Below are 24,635 nucleotides of genomic sequence, written 5' to 3'. Positions count from 1 at the left end.
GATCCACAAAACATCTCCTTGGGATCCCAAAACACTAGACAGATGAATGCAAAGCCAGACAGAGCAAGCGACTGGTGTTAGGCTACCTTATTCTGAAGCTTTTTTATCTTGCCTGTTCACCCTACCATCATCACCCATGGATCCCTGCTTGGTGGGCATCTATCAATATGGCAAGAGAGGGCAAAGATTAATTCAACTTCCAAGTTTCTTTTAAAATGCTCATTTATCTAGGTCTTCAATGAGTAGAAAAAAGTATTTCTACTAATTTTTTTTACATATTTTTACATACATATCTTTTTTTAAGTCTAGATCAGCAAGAATCTGAAGTATGTAGTATTTTTTAAATAATAGTCAGGTTTTTCATTGCACAAATTTTTTCCTCAGTGTGCTTTCCATAAGGGCTTGCTACTTTTCAAACAAAAAGTGCATAGTGTATTTGTTTTAAGTAAGCAGAGAGTTAGTTTCCTAAGAGGTTAAATAAATGGGTTGGCAGATGGTCATTTGGGAGGTTACCTGCTACTGGTTGGGGGAGGGGCCCAAAACATTCTAACAGTCAACCAGATGGTAAAAAACGGTCTTGGCCAAAGTGGTCAGCAGTGTATGAGCTCTGCTCCTCTGAGGGAGCTACTTACAAAGCAGTAACTTACACCTGCTAACATCTGGAATGATTTATCTTTGTGTCATTAACGAATACATGCTAGTGTAATTGAATAAAGTGCAGTTACAACAGCCCATGAGTACAGAGAGACTGAGAATTTCAACATTATGTTGCACAACCTTAATAGTGTTTACCTAAAACAGCATAAACTTAATAGTGTTTACCATCTACCAAGCATTATCCTAAATACATATATTACTTCTCTAAACCTTCACAATAGTCTAATAAAGTAGGAATAACTGTTTATTGTCCCCATTTTACAGATGGAAACACTGAAGCACAGAGAGAAAAAATATCTTAGCCAAGACTGCAGAGCTAGTAAATATTGAAGCCAAGCAATTGAGCCAGAGCCCATGATCTTAATTCTAAAGAGTTTTGACTTGAATAAAAAGCAAGAGGGTTAAACTGAAATGCAGACAAAAAATTTATATAAAATCAGGTTCACTTTCACACTATTTATCATGTACAAACAACTGGAAGCAATCTAAAGGTCCACCAACAGGTAAATGGGTAAATAAATCATGGTAAAGTTATTACAATGATACTATCCTGCCATTAAAAATATTTATTAAAAAAATTTCATAACTTGGAAAAATACTCCTAATATAATGGTCAGTTGAGGGAAACGGAATGCCAAAGTGTGTATCTATTGCAATTCCTATTGATTTATGTAAATAATAAGCTCAGATGCAAATGGCAGGATAGTCTCAAAAAGAAACAATGGCTGTTTCTAGGTGGTAAGATTAGGGGTGTTTATATTTTTCTTTTAGTGTTTTCCACAATGAACATGCATTGCCCTTCTATCAATTTAAACAAAGGTATTTTTTTGTCTTTTAATCAAGCTACATCAAGATCTTTAAGCAACTGGTAAAAACAGCTAAAAAGCTCCTACTCTAACTTCGAGTAGTTACCTTCCCTGGGATAACACCCTTTAAACATCAAACAACGTATTATAGTCAGCACATACTAAAAAGAATGCTCATCTTCAACTTTGGAAACTGAATTAAAATGAGTATTTTAAATTTTGATCAATGTTTACTCTCTAGTTATTTGTAGGATTATTTTGTAAGAAGAAAAATGGATTTAACTATTTACAGGCCAAAAACTCAAAAATGGCTTTGCTGAAATAGATAATAAGGGACAAAAGTTTGACTTTGGAGGAAGAACAGCTGTTGCTAATCCAAGTATTTACCCTTTGACCCCCTCTTGGCCAATGACTGAACAGTATCAATTGTTTTCCTGTGTTATGTGCTGTTTACAATCCCTGAGAGCCATGAAAGGAATTAATAATTTAGCCGAGAAAGCTGACAGCCTTTATTGGGGAGCCCCTTGTCTGTGGGACAGAAATCAGAGCAAGTAGCTGTCCTTAAGTCACAGGTCCCTTTACTGTTCCTGTTTTATAACCTAATTGGCCCCCAAACATAAATCAATTATTTCTCCTGTTTTAAGCAACAATGACTTCCATTCGCTAACTTCCCTTGTATCAAGTCAGTCCTTGTTCTCTTGAGTTTTACAACTACATGGTAAACATGGTAGCTGAGGGTAAAACTTGGGGAGCAGGGCAGACTGGGGTTATTTGGAAAGAGAAGCACAGAAAGGTTATGCTGTTTTGAACTTCTCTTGACCTTTCACTGCCCTTGTCCCTAGCTTATGCTAATAGGCAAGGGGTACAGAGATGCTTCTTGTAGAAATGAACTTAGCCTGAACCTGTGCCCTAACATTGGACTCCAGGAAGCCCAGGAATCATAGGAAGGCAGCCAGAGTGTGAACAGCTGCCCATATTATAAACATGGCTACCTATCTGCTCTGTAACAGAAAAGGTGCCCCCCCCCCCGCAAAAAAGCCATTTGAATTGGACAAAGTTAGCCCTTCCTCATCCAGTTCCAACACGTCCCACCTGTTGTCTCAAACTTACTGTCTACAACCACTGCCAGGCACAATGGGAAATCAGCAACAATGGTATTTCCTGTTCCAAATTAAACAAGTATGAGCAGGCTTTCCCTGTCAGGAATTCCGGAATTACTGAAGTCACTGGGACCTCTAAATTCCCAAGAAGCATCACAAAGAAATCCCTATTGTTCTTAATTTTATGTGCAAAAGTCATGAAGCATTAACTAACATAGGAGATGTCAATTCTTTCCAGTCAGGAGCCAAGGAAACTGCAGTATCCACAACTTCCAACAAATTTAACACAATACATACAGGCCATCTTAGTCTTGAGATTTTTTCCATCACTCAGTAGTTGGGCTCAGCATGCTCATTTGAACCCCAAGACTAGTTCAAATCTAAATGGTAGATTTTTATTTCTGCCCACTTATTATTATAATATCAGATCTTCATGTATCTCTTCAAAGAGAAAGAATAAAAACACTACTAATTTCACAAAGATAATACAGGTATTATTGAGAATAACAGCCACATAAAACTAAGTACAACTTTTAAAAGAGAGGTGATTTGTTTAAAGGTGACTCCTATTCTGTACTAATGTGTATGTTCATTCTCATGGAATGCAGGGGTCTGTAAATCACATGTCTAGCTAGAGATTCTATGCAGAAATGTTAAATGAGTTAGAATTAGTTGGCCCAGAAAGAATCATCATTCAATAATAATCTCATGAAAATAACATAAGAAGAAGGGCATGATCTGTTTTCAACTGCTAAGTGCAGAAAAGGAGAATAAGTTTGGGTACTGTGTGCTAAATTAGCTTAGTTTAAAAAATGTTTTTTCCAATAATTCCAGACAAGAAAATATTTTCTAATAGACATTTAATACATGAAGGCAAGACCCAGACTTATTTGTGTATCCCTGGAACACAGAAATGGGCCTGGAATAGAGAAGAACACTCAGTATTTGAGTTCTAAATTATCTGGCACGTTTTATGTGTAGTTTTGTCTAAAAGATTACAGGGCATCTCAATGTCCTTCCTGGTGTACAAAAATACTTCTAAGAAAGAACCATAACTCAAGAATTTACCTTTCCTCCTCCTAAATGAAGGCTGTTCATAAGAGGACAAAGAGAAAACACTGTAGTATGTGCACACATAGGTACTGGAATTTCAGGTGGCAGAGCAGGGTAAACTGAGCCTATACTACCTACAAAACTGATTCTGAACTTTCCAACTTCTAGAAAGACAAATCTATGACCCTGGTATTTGGTAAGCACGGTGGGATTTATTTTGCCTTGCAATTAATAGGTAGTAGTTGAACAAACATAAAAGTTTATTTGTACTATTAAGGTGTGGGGGAGAATATATACGATGGTCCACAATGTCAGAGAGATGATACTGGCCAGGATGGTGAGGAGGTGAACTACAGCACTGACTCCAACAGCAGACTGGTGACAAGTAGCCAGTCCCATGACCCTAAAAAGTACCAGAACTAGAAAAATAATTCTAGATTATCTCATGGATTTTTAATCTAAACTATCATTAGACATTTTGGCATTATAGCAAAATAAGGTCTGTATACACTGGATACCCCCACATCCTATTTCTAATACTTACAACAATATCCAAGAATGATGTATGCCACATTTTGAGAGCACTGGAAACTCAATGATCAAGACTTATACAGTTCTGAAAGCATCATTTAATTAAACCTTGAAATGGTTACTCTCATATCTTAACCTTAAGAATGTAAATGAAGGTGCTTCAGAAATTAAACTACAGCATAAAAGTTACCAATTTTAAATGTCTACCAGGGGTGTCTGATCTTTTTGGCATCTCTGAGCCACAGTGGAAGAAGAATAGTTGTCTTGGGCCACACATTAAATACATAAACACTAACGAAAACTGATGAGCAAAAAAAAAGGTTTTAAGTAAATTTACAATTTTTTGTTGGGCCACATTCATAGCCATCCTGGGTTGCATGTGGCCTGTGAGCCATGGGTTTGAGCACCCCTGAAAACCAAGCACAATCCTTCTCAGGAAAAATTATGTCAAAATTAGTTAATACTGTAGAAAAGAGGTTGTGAGTATATGGTTATATGTGTGCATAAATGAAAACACAGTGTTTCCTGTTACTGGTTTCATGGGAGGATGGATGGTCAAGGCAAGGAGATTAGACTCAAATAGAAATTTTCAGCAAACCATTTTCTATGAAATGGCTCAATCCTGGCCACTAAATAATATCAGAGAAGAAAAAGAAAATTTAACTAGAAAAGATACAATGCCCTCCCCATAATTATGTATTAAAGTGAAAACATAATCTGAGTCAATAAAGCCTATCAATGACACCTTAAGTTATACATTTAAAAGTTTACACACACACACACACACACACACACACACACACACCCCACCCACACCACCCCCCCCTTCTAGTCACAAACACTGTTGAACATTCAGAACTTACTAGTGCCTGGGTCGAGCTCTGTCAGTTCATCCTGACAAAAACCTACAGAGAAAACAATAGGGAAAAATGATTATGATTTGTGAATTACTCCAAGGTGACTCCAAATATGAAAATGCAAATATCATATATTATTTTTAAAAATCAACACTCAGAAGTCAAACTGGGATTTAAAAATTAGTTCTATAACATTTAGCTACTAGATATCCCTCTCCGAGCTTCCATTTCACTATATATTAAAAAATGGACAGTAACAGCATTTACCACAGAGTAGTAATGAGGATTAAGTGAGATATTGATATAAAAATGCTTATTTAATACAGTCTTTGGCACACAGTGAGAAAAAGCACAAATAATTATGAGTAAGCATGCAATGTTAGTTGGAATAAAAATTCATGGAAAAATTACAAGTCATTTAATATTTGCCATGTAGTACACTTTACATTATCAATCATTTTCCAAAAGAAAGTAAAATATACTAAAAATGAACTTAAAACAAATACAAACAAGTAATTTTACTTAAAATTTTCACAGATGCTGAAGAATTTTACCTATTCTCATAAAATACAGCAAGTCTTCCATTAGTAAGTATGGATTTCAGGTTGGAATAGATACTTCTCAAAGCATATTTCAAGCCCAAAAAGTCTGAGCTACATCCTTCTGATTGGTGTGTAACTATAACACTGAAGAGAAAAATCAAGCGCAGCAAATGGCAAACACACAGTAAGTGTTCTAAACACAGTTGATAGAAGTTCTTTTGTCCTGTAATGACCGCCTATTTTCTCCAGTTTGCTTTCTACTCATTACCAGTTCAAATATTTCCTCATAAAAGCTTCTTCTTGCCTCCTTTACCTCTGTCTCAAATGTTCAAAGTACCATTATAATTTTCTATAATAATCTGTGTACTCACCAACAAGGAATTAATTACTTGTTCAATGTCTGATTGACTCCACTACTAGAATATTCCACAGGGGAAAGGACGTGGCCTGTCTTGTTCACAGTTGTATCCCTATTAACTCTCACAAGCCTAGCACAAAGTAGCTGTTCAATAAACATCAACTGTAGTATCTCAAAGGTAAATTCAAAAATTATGGAGCAAGGCCTGGCTGGGTAGTTCAGTTGGTTAGAGTACTGTCCTGATACTCTGAGATTGTCGGTTTAATTCCCCAGTCAGGATACGTATAATCAACCAATGAATGCATAAATAAGTGGAAAAACAAATCAGTGTTTCTCCCCACCCCTTCCTTTCTCTCTCTCTCTCTCTCGATAAATCAATAAAAAATTTTATGGGGCAAAACTAAGACTAGAGGAATATGAGAGCCTTTTCTGTAATCAGAGCTGGGCAACCAGACACTAGACCAGCAACTAGGAATCAGAAGTTCTGAGAAGACAGAATCAGGTAGCAGGTAAACTGTTTAAACATCACAACTTTGAAAGTCTTTTGCAACCTGGAATGTTTTGGTCACACCATTCACCGAACATGCCACATCTCTTCTTGCCTCCCTGCGCTTCCTCCTCCTTCACTTGGTCAAGAACTATTCATCCTTCAAGATCCAGCTCAAATATCACCACCGTGAGATATGGAAAAAAGGAGAGGCCCCTCCTACATTCACCAAAAGATAAAGGAACAATTTAAATATCTGTCTCCTCTGCTAGACAGTGAGCTCTTCAAGGAGAGGGACCATACCATGCCATACCCATCTGTGCAGCTGCTTCTATGCCTAGAACAGTTTGCCAATATCTTACAGAAGATGCTAAAAAGAAAACGCAAGCCTGCTTCTACATCACAGACTGAGGGAAGTGTCACAAAATCAGAAAAGTCTAGCCCACAAAGTGTGTCTTCCACTTTTTGGGCTAATGTGATCTAGAACCAGAATTTGGGAGGTGCTAAAAGTGGCTGAGGTGCCAGAGAAGACTCAGCGCAACTTTAAAGTCTTTCTACACAAAAGCAATGGGAATAGGAAAAGCTGTGGAGAGGGATGCCAGGCAAGGAGAAAATAACTCTACATTACACATGAGTTCAATATTGAACATCCTGCCAGAAGTGAAACTGAGAATAAACATTTATTTAATATAAACTGACTCAAAAATAGGACAAAAGCATGGGAAGTCAGGGTCATATAATGATAAAGTTAAACCTCTCCTAAATTCTAGTCCAAGCCATTTTTTAGTTTAGTTATGCCACTTTAAAGTAAATAATACCCACCCTAGCTGGTGTGGCTCAGTGGATTGAATGCTGGCCTGAAAACCAAAGGGTAATGAGTTCGATCCCCAGTCAGGGCACATGCCTGGGTTGTGGGCCAGGTCCCCAGTAGGGGAGCGTATGAGCAGCAACCACACATTGATGTTTCTCTCCCTTTCTTTCTCCCTTCCTTCCTCTCTCCCTAAAAATAAAGAAATAAAATCCTGTAAAAAAAAATAAATAAAATAAAGTAAGTAATACCCTATTCTGGAGCTGAGATTCTAGACATTAAATGAAAGGGCTGTACTAGAAGTCTCAAGGAAAGACAATGCCTAATGCATTTTCTGAAAACAAACAACATTCTGAACTCAGAGTAACTAGATAAAACACAATGAGAGGGTGACTAAAAAAAACAAAGAAAATCCTATGAATAGGTAAAGTGGCCCTCTATTATCTGCCTAGCAACCAGTCCCCCATTCTTCTGTTAATGGCATCCTGATTTTTCTTTGGAGGCCTATCCCTTTTACACTCTTAGTCCACATGCCCCAAGCAGGATGGACCCTAATCTTACTATAAACAAGGATTAATAACAGCATCTACCTCACAGGTCTGTTAAATGAGATAGTGTATGTTAAGGCTTTGCACAGTACTTGACAAAGTCAGAGCTCAACACATGTGAACCACTACTAACTAATCCTTAGGGTCCATCCAATCCAGTGCTGGATTTGTGGGAGCAAAGGGCAGATTACAAAAGGCTAACTATTGACCTATTCATGACATCATCCTCAGAGACCTGGGAAGGAACATCACTAATGTCACTTTAGTTACCTGCTCTGATTCTTGAACCTTTTTTACATGTTGAGCCTGAAATTGCTTGATGTCATGATTCCAGATCTATGCTACCTCCTGAGGAAAGAAGAATTCTTTATATTTGCCTTAAAACAAATTCCTTTCATGGTCACAAAGAGTACCGATTATGGAATTCAGTATGTCTAAAATCCCTCTGCCCAGCCCTGAGACCACTGGCTAATAATGTTGTCTCTCGTTTTACAGATCAACCCTAACACAGGAGGCCTGAGGAGATACGGAGAACGATGCCTTTCCTACCCTCTGATGATAAACAAGTTCGTAGAATGGCTAGGTCTGGCTACCATTCTCTAAGTTTCACCCAGATTCTCAGCAAAGAGATCTAGCTAGCAAAATGACTCGTAACTAAAAGAATCCAAATCACTGCTAGAAGTACCCCAATGTGTGTTTAATTCTATTCAACACGCAAAGAATATCAGAGTTGTTCAGTAGTAAAAAGCAGACTCCTAAGCCCCATAAATACACAAACATACCCCCAAAACCATCTGCCTCATAGAGTGCAACACATTAAATAGACCAGGAAATGTTCTGAGAGATCCAGGGTCTTTGGTTGGTGACCTACATAGCTTTAAAATGGGATAGGCAAGAAACACAGATTGGTTCCTAAGATGATATATCACCAAGTCAGCATGCTCATAAGCAATCTGAAATCTAGTGCAAATTAATTTAAGTACATTTTAACTTAGAAGGCAGGGCATCGGTATGAGTTAAGAGTTGGATTCAAATCCCAGATTTGCCACTATTTTTGTTTAATTAACTACCCTGTGCCTTTTTCCTGAAATGGGGAAAAAAATAACAATCTTGTTCAACTGTTGTGAGAGTTGGGAGGATATACATAAATCATGTACTTTAAGGCAAGTGATCAATAAATGGCTCTAAGTCTAGGAAATTTCTTTAATTCAGAGATCCAGTTGATATGCTTTTCTCCAATAAGTATTTGGCAAAAAGAAAACGATCAGTGACTCCTCAATCTGTAATTAGCTACAGAGACAGGTTAAAAGGTTACTCATCTTGCCCTGACTGGTGTGGCTCAGTGGGTTGGTCATCCTGCAAACCAAAAGGTCCCCCAGTTGACTCCTGGTCAAGGAACATGCCTAAACTGCAAGTCAGGTCTCTTGCTGGAGTCATGTGAGAGGCAGGAACCAATGTTCTTCTCACACATCAATGTTTTTCTTCCTCTCTTTCTCCCTCCCTTCCCCCCAAAAATGAATAAATAAAATCTTTTTTTTAAAGTTACTTATATTTTTATTTACTATTGTGACTATATAAAAGTAAGTATTTACCACAATGAGATCTTAAACTTTGAGTGTCTTTTTTTTTTTTTTTGGCCAAATGTGAATAAGATTTATGAGTAATGCCAGTAAACAAATTCAAGCCTGACACACCACCTAACTGTAATCTATACTGTGTCTTTTACAAAAGCAAGTTAAATGTTACTCTAGGAATGCCTTAATTTAATCTGACAGAAGGAAGGCAGCACTGTCCAATAGAGACCTGGCTCTTGGTCAGGACTCTTGACAGTCACTCAGTCTATCATGAAGCCTCTGTAGCCCACAAGCAAAATTAAGGTGAGATCCTTAAAAGGGAATCAAACATCATATCTTTCCCAAACAGAAAATGTTTTGTGTTTTTTTTTTAATTTACTGACTTTGCGGGGAGAGGAGATACATACACACACACACACCCCACCCCACCCCAATTTGTTGTTCCACCATTTAGGCATTTGTTGGTTGATGGGTCAAACCCGCAACCTTGGCATATCAGGACAACACTCTAACCAACTGAGATACCTGGCTAGGGCCCCCCCCAAACAGAAATTATATATAATACATACATATATATATATGTATGTATATAATTATAAACAAAATAATTAGGGAAGATATATATTTATATATATCCTTCATGATCTGCCACTTCAACTTTATTTCTCACTTCTCACCCCATCTGACCATACAGAGTATACTCCATCCATACTGAACTACAGGCATACCTCGTTTTATCGTACTTCCCTTTACTGAACTTCAGAGAGGTTGCCTTTTTTTAGAAATTGAAGGCAAGATGTGCCCCTCACATACACACAGACCAGCAAAAAGATTATTTTTTTGCAAAAAAACTGATTTTATTGCACAATTCCCTTTATTATGGTGCTCTGGAACCAAATCTGCAGTATTTCTGAGGTACGCCTGTACAGTTTAGCGCCCTGAATTCAACATACTCTTTTAGCCACCATTCATTTGCACATACTATTTTCTCTACCTAAGCCCACTCTCATTCACTATTCTGATATCAAGATTCAAGACAGGGGTCTCTAACCCCTCCGCCTCCCTCTTCCACACGCATACCTGAGTCAAAGTTAGGCAATACAAATGCAGTAACTGAAGCTATGGTCTTTTCAGGAATCTTTGAAAAGAAAAAAGAAAAAACTGGTTTCAAAATCCAAGGAAAACAAACCGGATCTGCAAGTTTGAAATTAAAATGTTTTAATTGAATAGGTGACATAACATTATTTTACCTAGTCAACTGTAATTCAAGTTTCCTATACTGTTATTTTAAATGTGAGATGTGAAATGAAGCAGAAGTTCCAGAAGGAAGTCAAGAAGGGTCTAAAAGGATTCTGAAACTGCTCTGGTTAGTTAGGTACCCCTACTCCGTGCTCCCACAAGTCAGTGTGCTACCCACATAACACAGTATGATTAGGGCCACCGGCTGTGAATTCAGGTTCTAGAGAAAGTTGTTTTCCATATTCCTTAACAAAAAGCTAAAAATCTTTACCCAAGATTTGTACTGATATACAACAGTCATTTGCTGGTCCTTCATGGACCAACCAGCTCTAGTCATTTGTATCAGTTTCCCATCTGCTTTTTCTCCCCTCATAATGATTAGGTCCCCAATGAAACTCTGTATCCTTCTTTCAGTCAGATCTAGTCTCAGCCTAAACTGTATCCCCAGTCCCAGGGCTGAAACATGTCCCAGGATCCCAGGAAAAATTGCTCAGTAAATGTTGAGGAACTACTTCTTTCTCCTAAAAGCAATGGTACTAAACCACAATGCCACCACAATGATTTTCTTGACAAAATATCAAGTTCTAAGAGGAAGTAACAGTTCATTTTTCTCTGCCTTTGAAGTCTCGAAAAGTGACATTCAATAGAAATTCCTACCATGGAAATGTTCTCTGTCCAATATGGTAACCACTAGCTACATGCAACAGAGTCACTCACTGAGGAACGGAAATAAATGTATACACCTAGGAAGTTTGCAAACACTAGTTCAACTCAATACTTCAATATAGGGACTCTAAAATTACAACCAGTAAACTAAAAGCACAAAGAGCTAAAAAGGGGGGGGGGGCAGCAAGGGAGAGCTTTGTAGAGGTAGAGGTAGCCAACATAAACATGGCCCACCTACAGCTCCTTAAATTCTAGGAACTCTTCCCATTTTTCAGGGCCCTCCCCCAACTCCACCTTCTAGGCTCCTCTTGGTACAATGAATGGATTGGATGGAGGCTGAGAAGGAATGCGGGGGATTTTTGTTTGGGATTTTTTGAGTAACAAACATTAGCTGGCCAGACCATGGCCTGCCTTACAGCCAGGTTTACACCATGCAAACTAGTCCCAGAACCAAGCATATTTAGAAACACTTTTCTTTGGGTTGGCTAAGCATTAAATTCACATCTGCCTCTTTCCTTTCCATCCAATGAATGGGGTGCCACTTGGGCCATTAGCTTTTGTTTCTCACAGGCAACCTGAAAAACGTATTTTAGGAATAAGAGAAAATGCTTTTCAATGCAGGGACATAGCACCACAAGTCCATACGGCAAAAGCTCATTGGCACAGCTTCAAGTCATATTTCCCTTTCTCCACCTACAAATGTCAAGGTCACATTTTTCAAAGTGCAATAAAAACAATGCCCTTTTTTGTAATGTTATTTTCTTGATGTGAAATCTTAGGGGCAAATAAGAGGAGTGGGGGAAGCCAAGGATTCTCAATTATATAACCTATTGTGCCCATGTATTTGCTCAGCTTAAATGCCGCTTACAAGAAGCATCTACATTTCTATGGAAACATTAATAACTTCCATCTGATCAACCTACATCACCTTTTGTACAGTTTTTCAGGCTTCTAGCTTTGTAATTACAGCCTTGAAACCAGACTGAAGGCAGAAAAGCCAGTCCAAGATTACGACATTTCAGTTTTAAGAAATTTTTTTAAAAATGAAAACAGTACACAGCTTCAAGGCTGTGACTACACAATCAGAGGGTGAAAACAGTTTAGGAAGGCAATTCAGTTTGATGAGTCAGAGGTCATTAGTGTTTCTATGGAAATATAGTACAAGCATTTCTCAGAAAACTGCATGTACTGATGAGCCTCTGACATTTTTCATTTACAATTTCTGGTTCTCTGGTGTAACAAATAGGATTGTTCATAATTCTTCATTCAGCCTGGAGGTTAAAAAAATTTCAAAATGCACACATACAAGAAAATGCATAAAAGAATCTGTCAGTTGCCATTTATTAAATCTTTACTATATGACAGGCATTGGCTTGATGCTTTACATGAATCTTACTGAAGGTAGCTACTATTACCTCCATCTTACAGATTTAAGAGATTTGTATTGTTACATGGAAAGAACCACAGAAGTCAAAACAAGGTTACTTATATCCAGAACGGTTTGGCTAATGAAATCCCACCTTTGCACGTTTCATGCTTTGCAACAGCCAGTTACGTAAGAATTTAAAGTTATTTCAAAAAACAAACCCTGACATTCTCCCAAAAGCAAAACCTCAGAGTCCAAGAATACCACATCTCAGATGAGGTGAATTTCCTCCTGAATAATCACGATGTCCATGTCAGAAGCAGCTAAAGTAATTTCACCAATCAGATCAAACCAAAGTATAAAACCTTCAATGAATGAACAAAATAATTAGGGAAGAACTAGTTTCTTTTGAAAAATTGTAAGTTGCTCCCAGCAGGAGTAAGGAAAGTGAAGATTTTTTTACTCATTTTCATTTCAAAGACTAATGAAGAAGAGTCTTAGAGATGAAGAAGTTCATTTGAACATAGAGTCAGAGAGCTTTTGAGGTCATTTCAGAGAGTGCCCCATACCATCCAACAGATACTTTGATTCAACAGTAGAAGCCACCTCTGTTCAGGAAATCCATTAGTAAGGATCAGATGCAACCAAAGAGGTGCCCACATGCAGCAGAATGTACCTTTTCCATATTCTCTTTGAAAGCCCCCATATAAAAATAGAAGAACATGGATGCATGAAGGGCCTTGCAAATATCTGTTCCTTTGGATTAATTCTGGAAATTTATCTGAAGAAAAGAGTCTAAAATAAATAGTCCAAAATAGGAAGCCACCTAAAAATTCAACCACAGGAGAATAATCAGTGAAATTATGGTACCCTATTCAATAGAGTATTTCACAAACACTGTCAGTGTTTATCAAGAGTTTATAATGGACAAATACTATATTAAAAAACATGATATAAAATTGTACTCTCAGAATGAGTTCAGCTGTATTCCAACACACGTATACAGGAAAAGGCACATTTTGGCCTATTTTTTTCCCAGTGATTATACTAAGTGTGAGCATTATGGCTGAATTTTTTCCCCATTCTACTTTTCTGATTAAAAATATTGTTTTTATACATAGAAAAATGCACATTTAAAAAAAATCTTAAGAACAAAATGATTTGGCTTAACACTCTAAAATCAACCACTTCAAATGAAGAGGAAGAAAACTACCAGACATTCTAATTCTCTACATGTATTTTGAACTACTTTTTAGAGTCACAATTCTGGGCACTAATCTTTCTGACAAAGTAGTCAGTCATTGATGCTAAAGCTCAGTACTATCTCTCATGTCCCAGCTTCAGAAATCTATTGTGTGGCAACAAAGAGATACAACATGTTTAACCTTTCACCCAGGATCTTTGAAACTTGAAATAAAGCTAGTTAAATCAATCTATGAAAAAAACCCACAAGAAATTTCTAAAAACTATTCAAACTTGAAGTCAAGATAGGAGAGCAACCACCACCATGTTTAACCAGTATGTTTCTAGCACTAAATACAAAGGACACTCCTCAAACAAGATTAAGGTGAGCCCTGGCCAGGTAGCTCAGTTGGCTGGAGTGTCCCCATAGGCCAAGGTTATGAGTTTGATCCCTGGTCAGGACATGCACAAGAATCAACCAATGAATACATAAATAAGGGAACAAGAAAAAAAATGTTTCTCTCTCCCTCTCTAAAATTTTTTTTACTTTTTTTAAAGATTAAAAGTGGAATAAAATCCTGCCTCTTCTTAAATGTTAAACTTTCCTTCATCCTAAAATGAAGTTCAACAAATATTTATCTAGCATTTTCAATGTATAGGGCATGCACTGTGGTAGATTACAAAAGGAATACAAAGATGGAACAAATCTGGCGTCCCCTAGATCCTCACAGCCTAAAAGGAAAACAGAAAACTTTCTGGATACAGGAATTATGAAGTAAATGACCTAACAGAGGAATTAGCAACACCTGCCAAACAGCACTTATTTCTTCCTAGCGGGAACTGGAAAAGACTTGATGACTAGTGACACTTGAATCAGGCTGGTCAGGAAGGAAAAGGAGACTGTAAATACGGATAGTCAATACTACTACTCAGTAAGCCACGTATATCTTTTGATATATAAATATTGCCACAGTTGGCAAATATTTCCCCCAGATGCAGTCATAACCTAAAAAATGAAGATTATACAGGTCCTATCTGACGTGTTCTTTCCTAAATGAAATAAAGGCGGCAAAAGGGCCTATCCCAGCACACACAACCCTCCATCCTAGGATGAAATAGTTTTATCCACCCTCATGTTTTCACCTATACTTCCCAGCTGGTGATCCCCAGATTTTCAATTCCAGATGAGACTGTTCTCCCAAACCACAACCCATCTATCCAAAGGCCTATAGTCAAGATATATTGTGTGTATCCTACATAACCTCCACCAAATTCAACGTATCAAATTGAACTTATTATTTTCTGTTTGAAACCTGCTTCTCCTATGTTCCCAAGTCAGGTTCCAAGTACCACCAACTCTCATCCTCTAAACCAGAGATTTCCAGGGTCTCCTCCTAGGCTCCCACTTCTACCATTCTCCCCTAAATCCTCACCCCAATCAATCTTATCACTCACCAAGGCATTTTCATCCTCTCTCCAATCTCAACAGACCCAGTTTGAGCCCCACCACCCGCAAAGCTTAGATCATTCGAACTGTTCTCCCTGCTACCTTTCTTCTCTCACTTCCTGAAATTTAGATTTCCTAATCTGCTCAAAAACCCTCTGTTAGCTCATCTTCAGTTCTTTAGCATGACATTCACAGCCTTAATTACAGAAATAAACAAATTCAATATATGAAGAGCTATTTTTTGCAATCTTTATTTCCCTGATATCTCCTGAAGCTTGCAAAGGATAATACCTAAATTCCTATTTCCAAACTCTAATTCTTTATACAGAAATAAGAATGTCTATGACAACTTTGGTTTTAAAGCAATTTCCTAATATTGAAAGATCAATAAAACGACATACAAAGGAGGCATGTATCTGAACAAAGCTTTGCTCTGGTACAGTCAAACCTCCTTATCTCCAAGTATTGAATCCACGGATTCAACCAACCAAAGACCAAAAATATTAAAAAAAAAAAAAAAAAAAACTCCCACCAAGCACTACACTGACTCCACGCAAATAAAGTGATAGGTAGGCATACCCTGTACACAAACATAGGTTATATGCAAATATTAGTATCTAAGGGGGATCCTGGAACCAATCTCCCATGGATATCAAGGGACCACTATACTAATAAGTAATAAGCCATTTGTGCAATGCTAAATGATCCATTGTGCTCTATTTTCTCTTCAATAAAAGGAGAAAGTCTGGCCCATTTTCTTAGTATTCCTTTCAGCTCTGAAGTCTATGAGTTTATCTAGAGTTGGCAGTTGTGTGTTCTAAGGGGGCAAATCATAATGTTAACACTTGAGGAACCCTTAAGAGGTTGCCAAGATTCTTTTCCCTTTTTTTTAAACTAGAAAAAAACCTTATAAATCATCCCAAATCTCTTTCATCCCACCCTAGCTCTCATTTTACAGGAGGGAAAAATTGTGTAAAGGGAGTAACATCTGCAGAATCTCTCTGTGACTTAAACCCTAATCATGGTCCTAAGGCTTTGGCATTTTCCTGATCTAAAAATGGGAACAGCAACCGTACTTACACGTTACAAGGCAATTGAGAGGATTAAATGAAATTCTAAAAATTTAAAGCACTCAAGAGAGTACAGCACACAGTAAATATTCAATAAAGGTTAGCCATTATTATCATAGTTGGCAAAGTCACTCTGATCTTCACCCTCCAAACCACAAATGTAAGTTTACTTAGGAAACAGACTTCTTGATTTCAAAATACAGACCACTTTGCAGCAGCTCTAGAGAAGTTATTCCACTCTGCACAAACATAGAGAATAGGAGCTTTTATTAAGTCATCACTCAGTGCTATTACAGGGAATTGGCTTCTTGATGAGGCTACAGCATTCATGTGAAAATTGACCTCTGGGTCAACCATTCAGATCTCAGATCACTGGACCAATAAAATAAATGATCAGGGCATGTTGAAGAACTACAGACACTAGTTTATCCTGCCCCACTAAAATTATACTCTACTTGTGTCATACATGCTTCCTTATAGTCTTTGATACCTATTACAAATTTTTCCATAGGATGGTTCTTAGTAGCTAGCACTTAGCTGCCTTTAACTTCATTTGAAACAATTTTGTATTGTGACAGCTGTCGCATTAGTATACATTAAAAAAAAAACTTAACCAAAACTGGTGAATTTCTGTGCAGCCATTTTAATACTGAAGATGAAAGAAAATACTAAATGAAACTAAATGAAATACGGAGAGTGTCGTGTTTCCAAAGTCAGAGACCTCTATTTGGTATACAGCTGTTTTGTTTTGTTGTTAAAGTATATTTTATTGATTATGCTACTACAATTGTCCCATTTTTTTTCTCTCCTTTGGTATACAGCTGCTCTGGACTGACTTTAGCAATCCTCTCTCTGAATGCACCTCACATTTCTGAGTAAGTCAAAATGACCATAATTTTTAGAGGCAAATACTGGCTAACAATGTCAAATGAGAAGAGCACACACTTTGAAGGTAAACAAGGCTGACTGAAATACAAGCCGACTTGCAAATTCAAGCTGAGACACACTGGTTACTTATAGTCCCTACCATATTACAGTTTTCATGTTTTTATTGAAATAGTTAATGTAGTTCACTTTTAATCTTGTTAAATTAATCTTATCAAATATCAACAGTATTTAAGTAGCCTAATGCTATTTTTGTTTCCTAAAAGGCATTAAGTATTAAAATTTCCCCCCATTCCACAGATATCAGCCTCTGTATCACATGCCCAGGGCCAGCACTGCCTTCCAGTTGGCAAGGATCTGTCCTAAACCCCACAATATCATCCTTCTCCAACACCACTGATTGGCTTTTGGGCTTTGTTCTTTTCCAACACATCTTGGGGAAAAAAGAAAAAAAATCATGGCAAGTTAAGAAAAAAGTTACAAATTTTAAACAAGTAACTTTCAAAGAGCAGACCACTTCCCATGCCTAAAAATGGAGGAGACATTACTCTGAAGTTTGGTATTATTTTGCACCTGCCATTAAAGTGATGTCTTCTAAATACTAGACTCCTTAAGGTACAAATGACCCTTGGGATCCTCCTCTACCAGAAGCTGGTGCTGAGATTCCAAGAGTATGAGCCCTAGAATTCAGACAGACCTGGATTTGAATACTGTCTCTCCCATTTAACTGGGCCAAGTCACTCAATTCTCTCATCTGCAAAATGGTGGTAATAATGTAACTCGCCTTATAAGACTGCTGCATATAATAAACACAGAGTCAGCACACAATAAATTTCACTTTAAGAAAAAAGAAAAGGCAAATCCTTAACTACAAAATTTTCAGAAGACAATGGTCACTGACCAAGTATTAATTAGGCTAATTTGCATATGAACAGAGTTGCTAAATCACAATCAGCTAAGAAATCAATTTGAGACAAAAACAGGAAGAACATAAATATTGTGATGTATGCTCAAAGCAAGAAAGAAATTTTTTGTTTGTGACTTACAATTTAAGTGGTAAAATTATAGATAGAGCACATATGAATTTGTAATAAAACCTAAAACTCTTAGTTTGTAGTCTCTACTGGTACATTTCATGCCAAGGCATGCTGATAAATCTTATCCTTGGCTAAGCTCTGGGTTAAAACATGAGGTTCACATTGTCATAGAGCAGTGAATTATATATTTTGGTTTATGCCAAGTATTAGAAAAATTGTATTAAGATATGAATTAATCCAAGTTTAGCGCTCCATATACTACATCAGTCTGGCCCCTGGGATTAGAAACCAATTAAAAATATGTTTCACAAGATGCTTTATCAAGAATCATGGTAGTCCTGACCAGTGTGGCTCGGTTGGACATCATCCCAAAAAGCAAAAGGTCACCCAAGTTGGACTCCCCAGTCAGGAAACATGCCTGAGTTGCAAGTTCGGTCCCCAGTGGGGGTGCGTGCAAGAGACAACCAGTCTTTCTCTCTCCCTCTCTTGCCCCCTCTCCAAAAATAAATAAACATTTAAAAAATATATTTTAAAAAGTCCATGGTAAATATTGAAAGATATGCCTAGTATAGACAAAGTACAATAAAACAGATATATGAAAATCAACTCAGAAAGTGAACTCCCTGAATAAGAACTCTTCCATCTTTAGATCTGCACATTATCATAACTGATTTCTAAGAAAATTCCTCATACTTTCTTTCCAAGTGAAAAATGTTTCTATGAAGACTAGGTATGACTTAAAATAATTCAGAACAAAATCTTTTTCTGGTGTAAAAGCTAGTGGAACAAACCTGTTAAACAAGAGTACTACAAAATTCCTCCTTATATATTTTTAAAAAGCAACTGACACAATACAAAATCAAATTAAGAAAAAAATGACAGTAGAAATTGTTTCTTCCTATTCAGAAAGTTTTAAAGATTAAAAATCAAATTAAAATGTACATAATATTTTTAAATAATAGACTTTTAAAAATTCAAACTATAATCTAGACTATTATCTCCACTGGGTCATAGTGCAATATAATATTAAATTTATAATTATTGTAAATGTAAATTACAAAACTACATAAGACAATAAAATCAAAGAAATTGCCTTTTACTGCACTTTTTCAAAAACTGCTGGCAATATACTTCTTCAAACTTGCTTTTACATTACCTAATTAGAAATCAGCCCTGGCTGTTGTGGCTCAGTGGACTGAGTGCCAGCCTGTAAACCAAAGAGTTGCCAGCTCGATTCCCAGTCAGGGCACATGCCTGGGTTGCAGGCCAGGTCCCCAAGTTGGGGGTGTGTGACAGGCAACCACACAGTGGTGTTTCTCTATCTTTCTCCATCCCTTCCCCTCTCTCTAAAAATAAATTTTTAAAAATTTTTCTAATTAGAAATCAAAGAACGGTTTATAGTGTATTTAAAGGTATGTCAATAAATACTTTATGTGGGCAAACACACACCTACAAAATTACTGTATGTTTTACACCCAACTTCTAGAATTTAGTAAGCAACAATAAATTCCATGTTTGGAGAAAGACCTGAGTTCTTTAAGATGAAATCCTATCTCACCATAGTTAAATGGGGGGGGGGGGGGGGGGGCAGAGATAAGAAAAATGCATCTAAAAATCTCCTTTTCTACCTGGGATCAGCTGAATTCTCCTAGAGGATGGGGGTGAAAAAACAGGAAAGATGAGGAAAGAGGAAGGCAAAAGGAATAATGAAAAGGAAGGAATGAGGGAAGAAAAAGGGAGAAGGGTAGCCTAAACAGTAAGGTCTGTGAAAGTAATGATTCAACTCTGAACAAATTCCCTCAAGTGGAAAATGAGCACACCATCACCCATGTCAGTGTTTCCTAAAGTGAGGAGACCACTGGAAGATTTTAAGTAGTGCAAAGGGAAAGCATTTCCATAGTGCAAAAAGGGAAAGCATTTTACCTTCCAAAGTCATTAAGTTTTCAATTCTCTTTCAATCCTTCTAATTACATCAGAAGAAAAATCTCCTGTTTTATGCTAGTTTGTCTATTACCTCTCTAATGTTCATTAATCACCCTTCCTAAAAAAATGCCTGATTAGAGATGCAGGCAGACAATATCTTAGCTAGAACTTAACACAATATCATTTTTATTAAGTTTATTTTTACTGTTACCTTCTATTTATGGCAAATATTTTTTCATTAGTATAATGACAAGTTTTCCCTTTAAAATAAATTTTAGGATGCAAACTATTACCTAACTACCCACTATTTAAAATGTTAAATAAATATTAGGAAATGACAAAAATCATCATGGTGATACAGGAAAGACTAAAGTTTGAAAAACACTGGTTTAGTTGAAGAGTAGTACATTATTTTCAACTCTAAGCCTCAGTTAACTCATGTGTAACATGGGAATATCACCACATATGAAAGTTGTGGAAAGGATTACATTAGTACAGTGCCTGAAACACACTGAGCACTCGCCGGCCATTTGTTCCTTCCCTTTTTAAGGATATAACCAGAAAGCCCTTTTAGAGACCTCAAGAGAGGTGGGGGGTGGGGAAGCCAGGCTTCCTGTGTGTTACAGACAGGAGCATTTGTTCTGGTTGTGATACTTCCCACCAAGAACCTCCAGGGACCTGGCCTTGCTTTTTTAACTCTGATAAAGCTGCACTTTACTCTCCTAAAGCCCATAATTCTAGTTACAAGCAACTGGAAATAAAGTGCTTCAGAAAAGTGATACATATCTTAATCACTGAGAAATCAGACCCCAAAGGGTAACAAGAAAGGCACGGCCATTTTATAAAACCCATGTCCAAGATAAAAGAAAGTATTTCACATGGGCAAATTTGACAATGCTGTAACGGATGGTCCATAAACCAACCTTGATCATTTCATCACTTGCTGTTGCCCAACTAGAACCCACAGGTAAGAAAATCCTGGGAGGCTGGGGGTGGACAGTTCCCAGTTCCCTGAGTAGAAGTGCTAAGGAAAAAGGAACTGAGTACCTTAGTAAGTCCAACCACTGTGAGACAACAGGCACTTTATTTTATATACTGCCTAATTTCTCCAAACATAACTGTGAGGTAATTCCAAGTCAATCCACCAAATGGCCAAATCTTCAAACCACCAATTCTCTAAATTCACCAAAATTTTAACTATTCAGAGAGTTCACAATAATTTGATGGGGGCAGTTTAACTAACTTTTAAAGATTCCTGCCAAATTAAGACTGACAGGATAGCAGCATTCTCAAGAATGTTTCATTTGTCTCTACCCCAGTTCTTTGCTGTTGCAGATGGAAGAGCCAGGGCAGAGAGAGGCGCTCTCCTTGCATAAAGATACAGCTCGGTCTGAGCTGCAGGTGATAGGGAAGAGATGGGGTACAGGAAAAGGAGGAGAAAGGAAAGGGGGGAAATGGCAGGATAGCAGTGAAGGAGATAGAGAATGACGACAAATTCTCTAAGTTCAGATTCAGCAAACTGATTTTTGTTGAACTGGATATTGGGTAAACTGAACACTTGACAAGCTAGTTTCAATGACTTGGGTTTGGTAAACTGATTTGTTTACCTATGAACAAGGTGGTATTAACCTCATTCACAGATAAGAAAATTAAGAAATGTTAAATAACTTCCCTAAAATGTAAAATAACATCCCTAAAATGTAACACAGCTACATCCTGGGTTCTTCACACTTAGCCTCATTTCATTCTCCAGGAATCTCGACGTGGGGATTCTATGCCCTTTCACCGCCACCATCCTCCCCGCCCCACCACCAAAAATCATGAGAGGAGGAGAGGAAGGATTTAAAACGTGGTCTAACTCTAAAGCTCGTCCACTAACGCACCTAGTTATCACTACATAGTAACAATTTACCAGAATAATTTTTAATTGCCACCTCCACCCATGCAGTTTTGTCTGGCACAATATAGTAACCACTGACTCTGTGGTAGAGTATCTGCTATTCAGAGGTTGGATGGAACTGTTGCCAGACCAAGGATAATTTCAGGAAAAAGTCAAAATTAATTAATTTATTTATATAGAGAAGGAAAGGGAGGGAGAAAGAGTGAGAGAAACATGGGTGTGAGAGAGAAGCATCTATTGGTTGCCTCTCCTACACGCCGCACCCCACAACCTAGGCTTGTGCCCTGACCAGGAATCAAACCAGCAACCTTCTGCTTTTCGGGACAACACCCAACCAACTGAGCCACACCAGTCAGGACAAAAGTCAAAATTTTACAGATAGTATTTTATTTAGCCTGGACAACCTTATTACACATATGATTTCAGATCAAATTTTGCAAAACTAAAATGATTTGATAAACCCGATTACTGTATTTACAGATCCCAAACTGGCAATTCTGGCTGCATATTACAACTTCTTCCTTTCATTATGTTGGTTTCACATACACATACACACATACGTACATGCGCACATACACAAGCCTACAATTTTCTAATCAATTATTTCGATCAAAGTCTGGGCTAGTCTCATTAAATGTAAAAACAAAAATAATTCTAAAATCTATAAGATCCATATAAGATATTAGTGCCTGCTCAAACTATTTGCCTTACTGCTGGACTCTTCAGGGATTCATCACGTTTGTAATGATACTAGGAGACATATCCAATCTCACCCACTGGCACATAAAACCTGACTTTTCTTACAGCAACAATTAAGTTTCCTTCTATCAATTAAATAGTAGTATCTCAAGGCTCTCTAACCAACTGAAAATACATTCCACCCTTTATGATAAGCAGAAAAACTCTATTCCATTGATATTATGACACAGTCCATACATAAAACTATTTTTAAATAAATATTTTACTTTTATACTGAGTATAATCAGAAACATTTACTATCAAACTTGTCATTCCTGTAAAATATTTTAAGAACCAACTAAACTGGTACTTTTAAAAAAGCATTAAAACATTTGTTGTGATTTCTCATTGTTTTCAAAAATCTCTTTGATGTTAAGATGGGGAAAGCAATCTTCCCAGCAAATCTAAATATTGTGAACTGACACGATAGAAATGCCACCCTACCTTAAACCTTTCCAAGTACGTATTTTAAATGCTCAACGAAGAGATGACAAATTTAATTTTTTAAAGTCCATTTCAGGTGTCTCTTTTGCACTTAATAGTGCCTCTTTAATTATTTCTGATCTTCAATGTACACCCAAGGCTACCCTTAATGTTTTAGCAAACAGAATGTGATTCTACCTAACCTCTTTTGAAATCAACAAAAGCTATAAATTTAACTCAAGACAGCTTTTGTAGTTCAGTTAGACTCAAGGTCATTTCAAGGCTTTTAATTACTAACAAGGATTTGAGGAGGTTTGCAATTGGTATAACTGAGGGAAAGAGCAGCTGGCTTATTCACTTTCTTATTAAAAAGCATTATAAAAACTGTGTCTTGGCAAATTGCAACTTCTCTGACCACCAGCGGCGAGCACAAAAAAGCAGAGCAAAGGATCTTCATTCATGTTTACTCTCAATCAACATAAACTTTAAAAATTACTAGAAGACTCTTTCGTTTTAATTTCAACAAATATAATTTATTAATTCAAAATTTGTAGATAGCTAGTTTCCATTCTGAAACCACTCTTGATAAAAACTGTGAATGCCTTTCAAATTAACCTAAGATTTATTTAGGTCTCTTCACTATCACACCCTGTGCAGGGTCAGCACAGAAGTCACTGAGGAAGCCATGAAGATTCTTCAGATTTCTAAAGGAGTAAGTCTAACTTCACTCTTCATGCACTTAATTTCTAATCAAATTCAGTTGTAAGTTTCAGGACTTTGAGGGAGATGATACAGTTGTGTGACACAGACATATAACACACACAGACACACACACACATACTATCCATCAGGACTTTGAGGGAGATGATATAGTTGTGTGACACAGACACATACACACACACACTATCCATCAGGACTTTGAGGGAGATGATATAGTTGTGTGACACAGACACATACACACACAAGACACACACTCTCCATCAGGACTTTGAGGGGATGATATGTTGTGTGAAAGACACTAATACACCTCTCCTCAGGACTTGGGGGGGGGGCTCTCTCTCTCTCTCTCTCTCTCTCTCCATCCTCCTGAGATTTTTAGAGGCAACCACAGAAGGCGTGAGTGTCTTTGTCACCCATTCCCCCATAAACTGTAATAGAGAGAAGGCAGCCACAGAAGAGACTCTAAGCACTACTCTGACCAGGCTGGAGATACTGGGGTGGGGGTGTGGGGCCTGGCACCAGAACTCTAAAAGATTCAGAGGACAAAAGACATTGAGAATGACTATATCTCTACAATAAAATGAGAATAGAGCAAACAGCCTACCACAGTGCCTCAATTCTATCTCAAGTACCAGGCATTTATTTAAAAAAATGTACTGCTGACAACCCTAGATTTTACTATACGACATATCTTAGTGTACATTAAACTGGTTGTTGC

The 24,635-nt window shown here is 37.3% G+C and overlaps 1 protein-coding gene across 1 annotated transcript in view; it reads right to left on the bottom strand.

The window, feature by feature from the left end:
• NR6A1 (nuclear receptor subfamily 6 group A member 1) overlaps positions 1–24,635 on the bottom strand; it is a 182,618-nt gene that overhangs the window by 144,902 nt on the left and 13,081 nt on the right. The gene's annotated exons all lie outside the window — the stretch shown is intronic.

The sequence above is a fragment of the Pteronotus mesoamericanus genome, unplaced genomic scaffold (assembly GCF_021234165.1).
Source record: "Pteronotus mesoamericanus isolate MK-2021 breed Mesoamerican mustached bat unplaced genomic scaffold, CSHL_Meso_final contig_78, whole genome shotgun sequence".
Taxonomy (NCBI): Eukaryota; Metazoa; Chordata; class Mammalia; order Chiroptera; family Mormoopidae; genus Pteronotus; species Pteronotus mesoamericanus.
The sequence above is the reverse complement of the archived record's forward strand: the minus strand, read 5'-3'. Positions and strand labels throughout refer to the sequence as shown.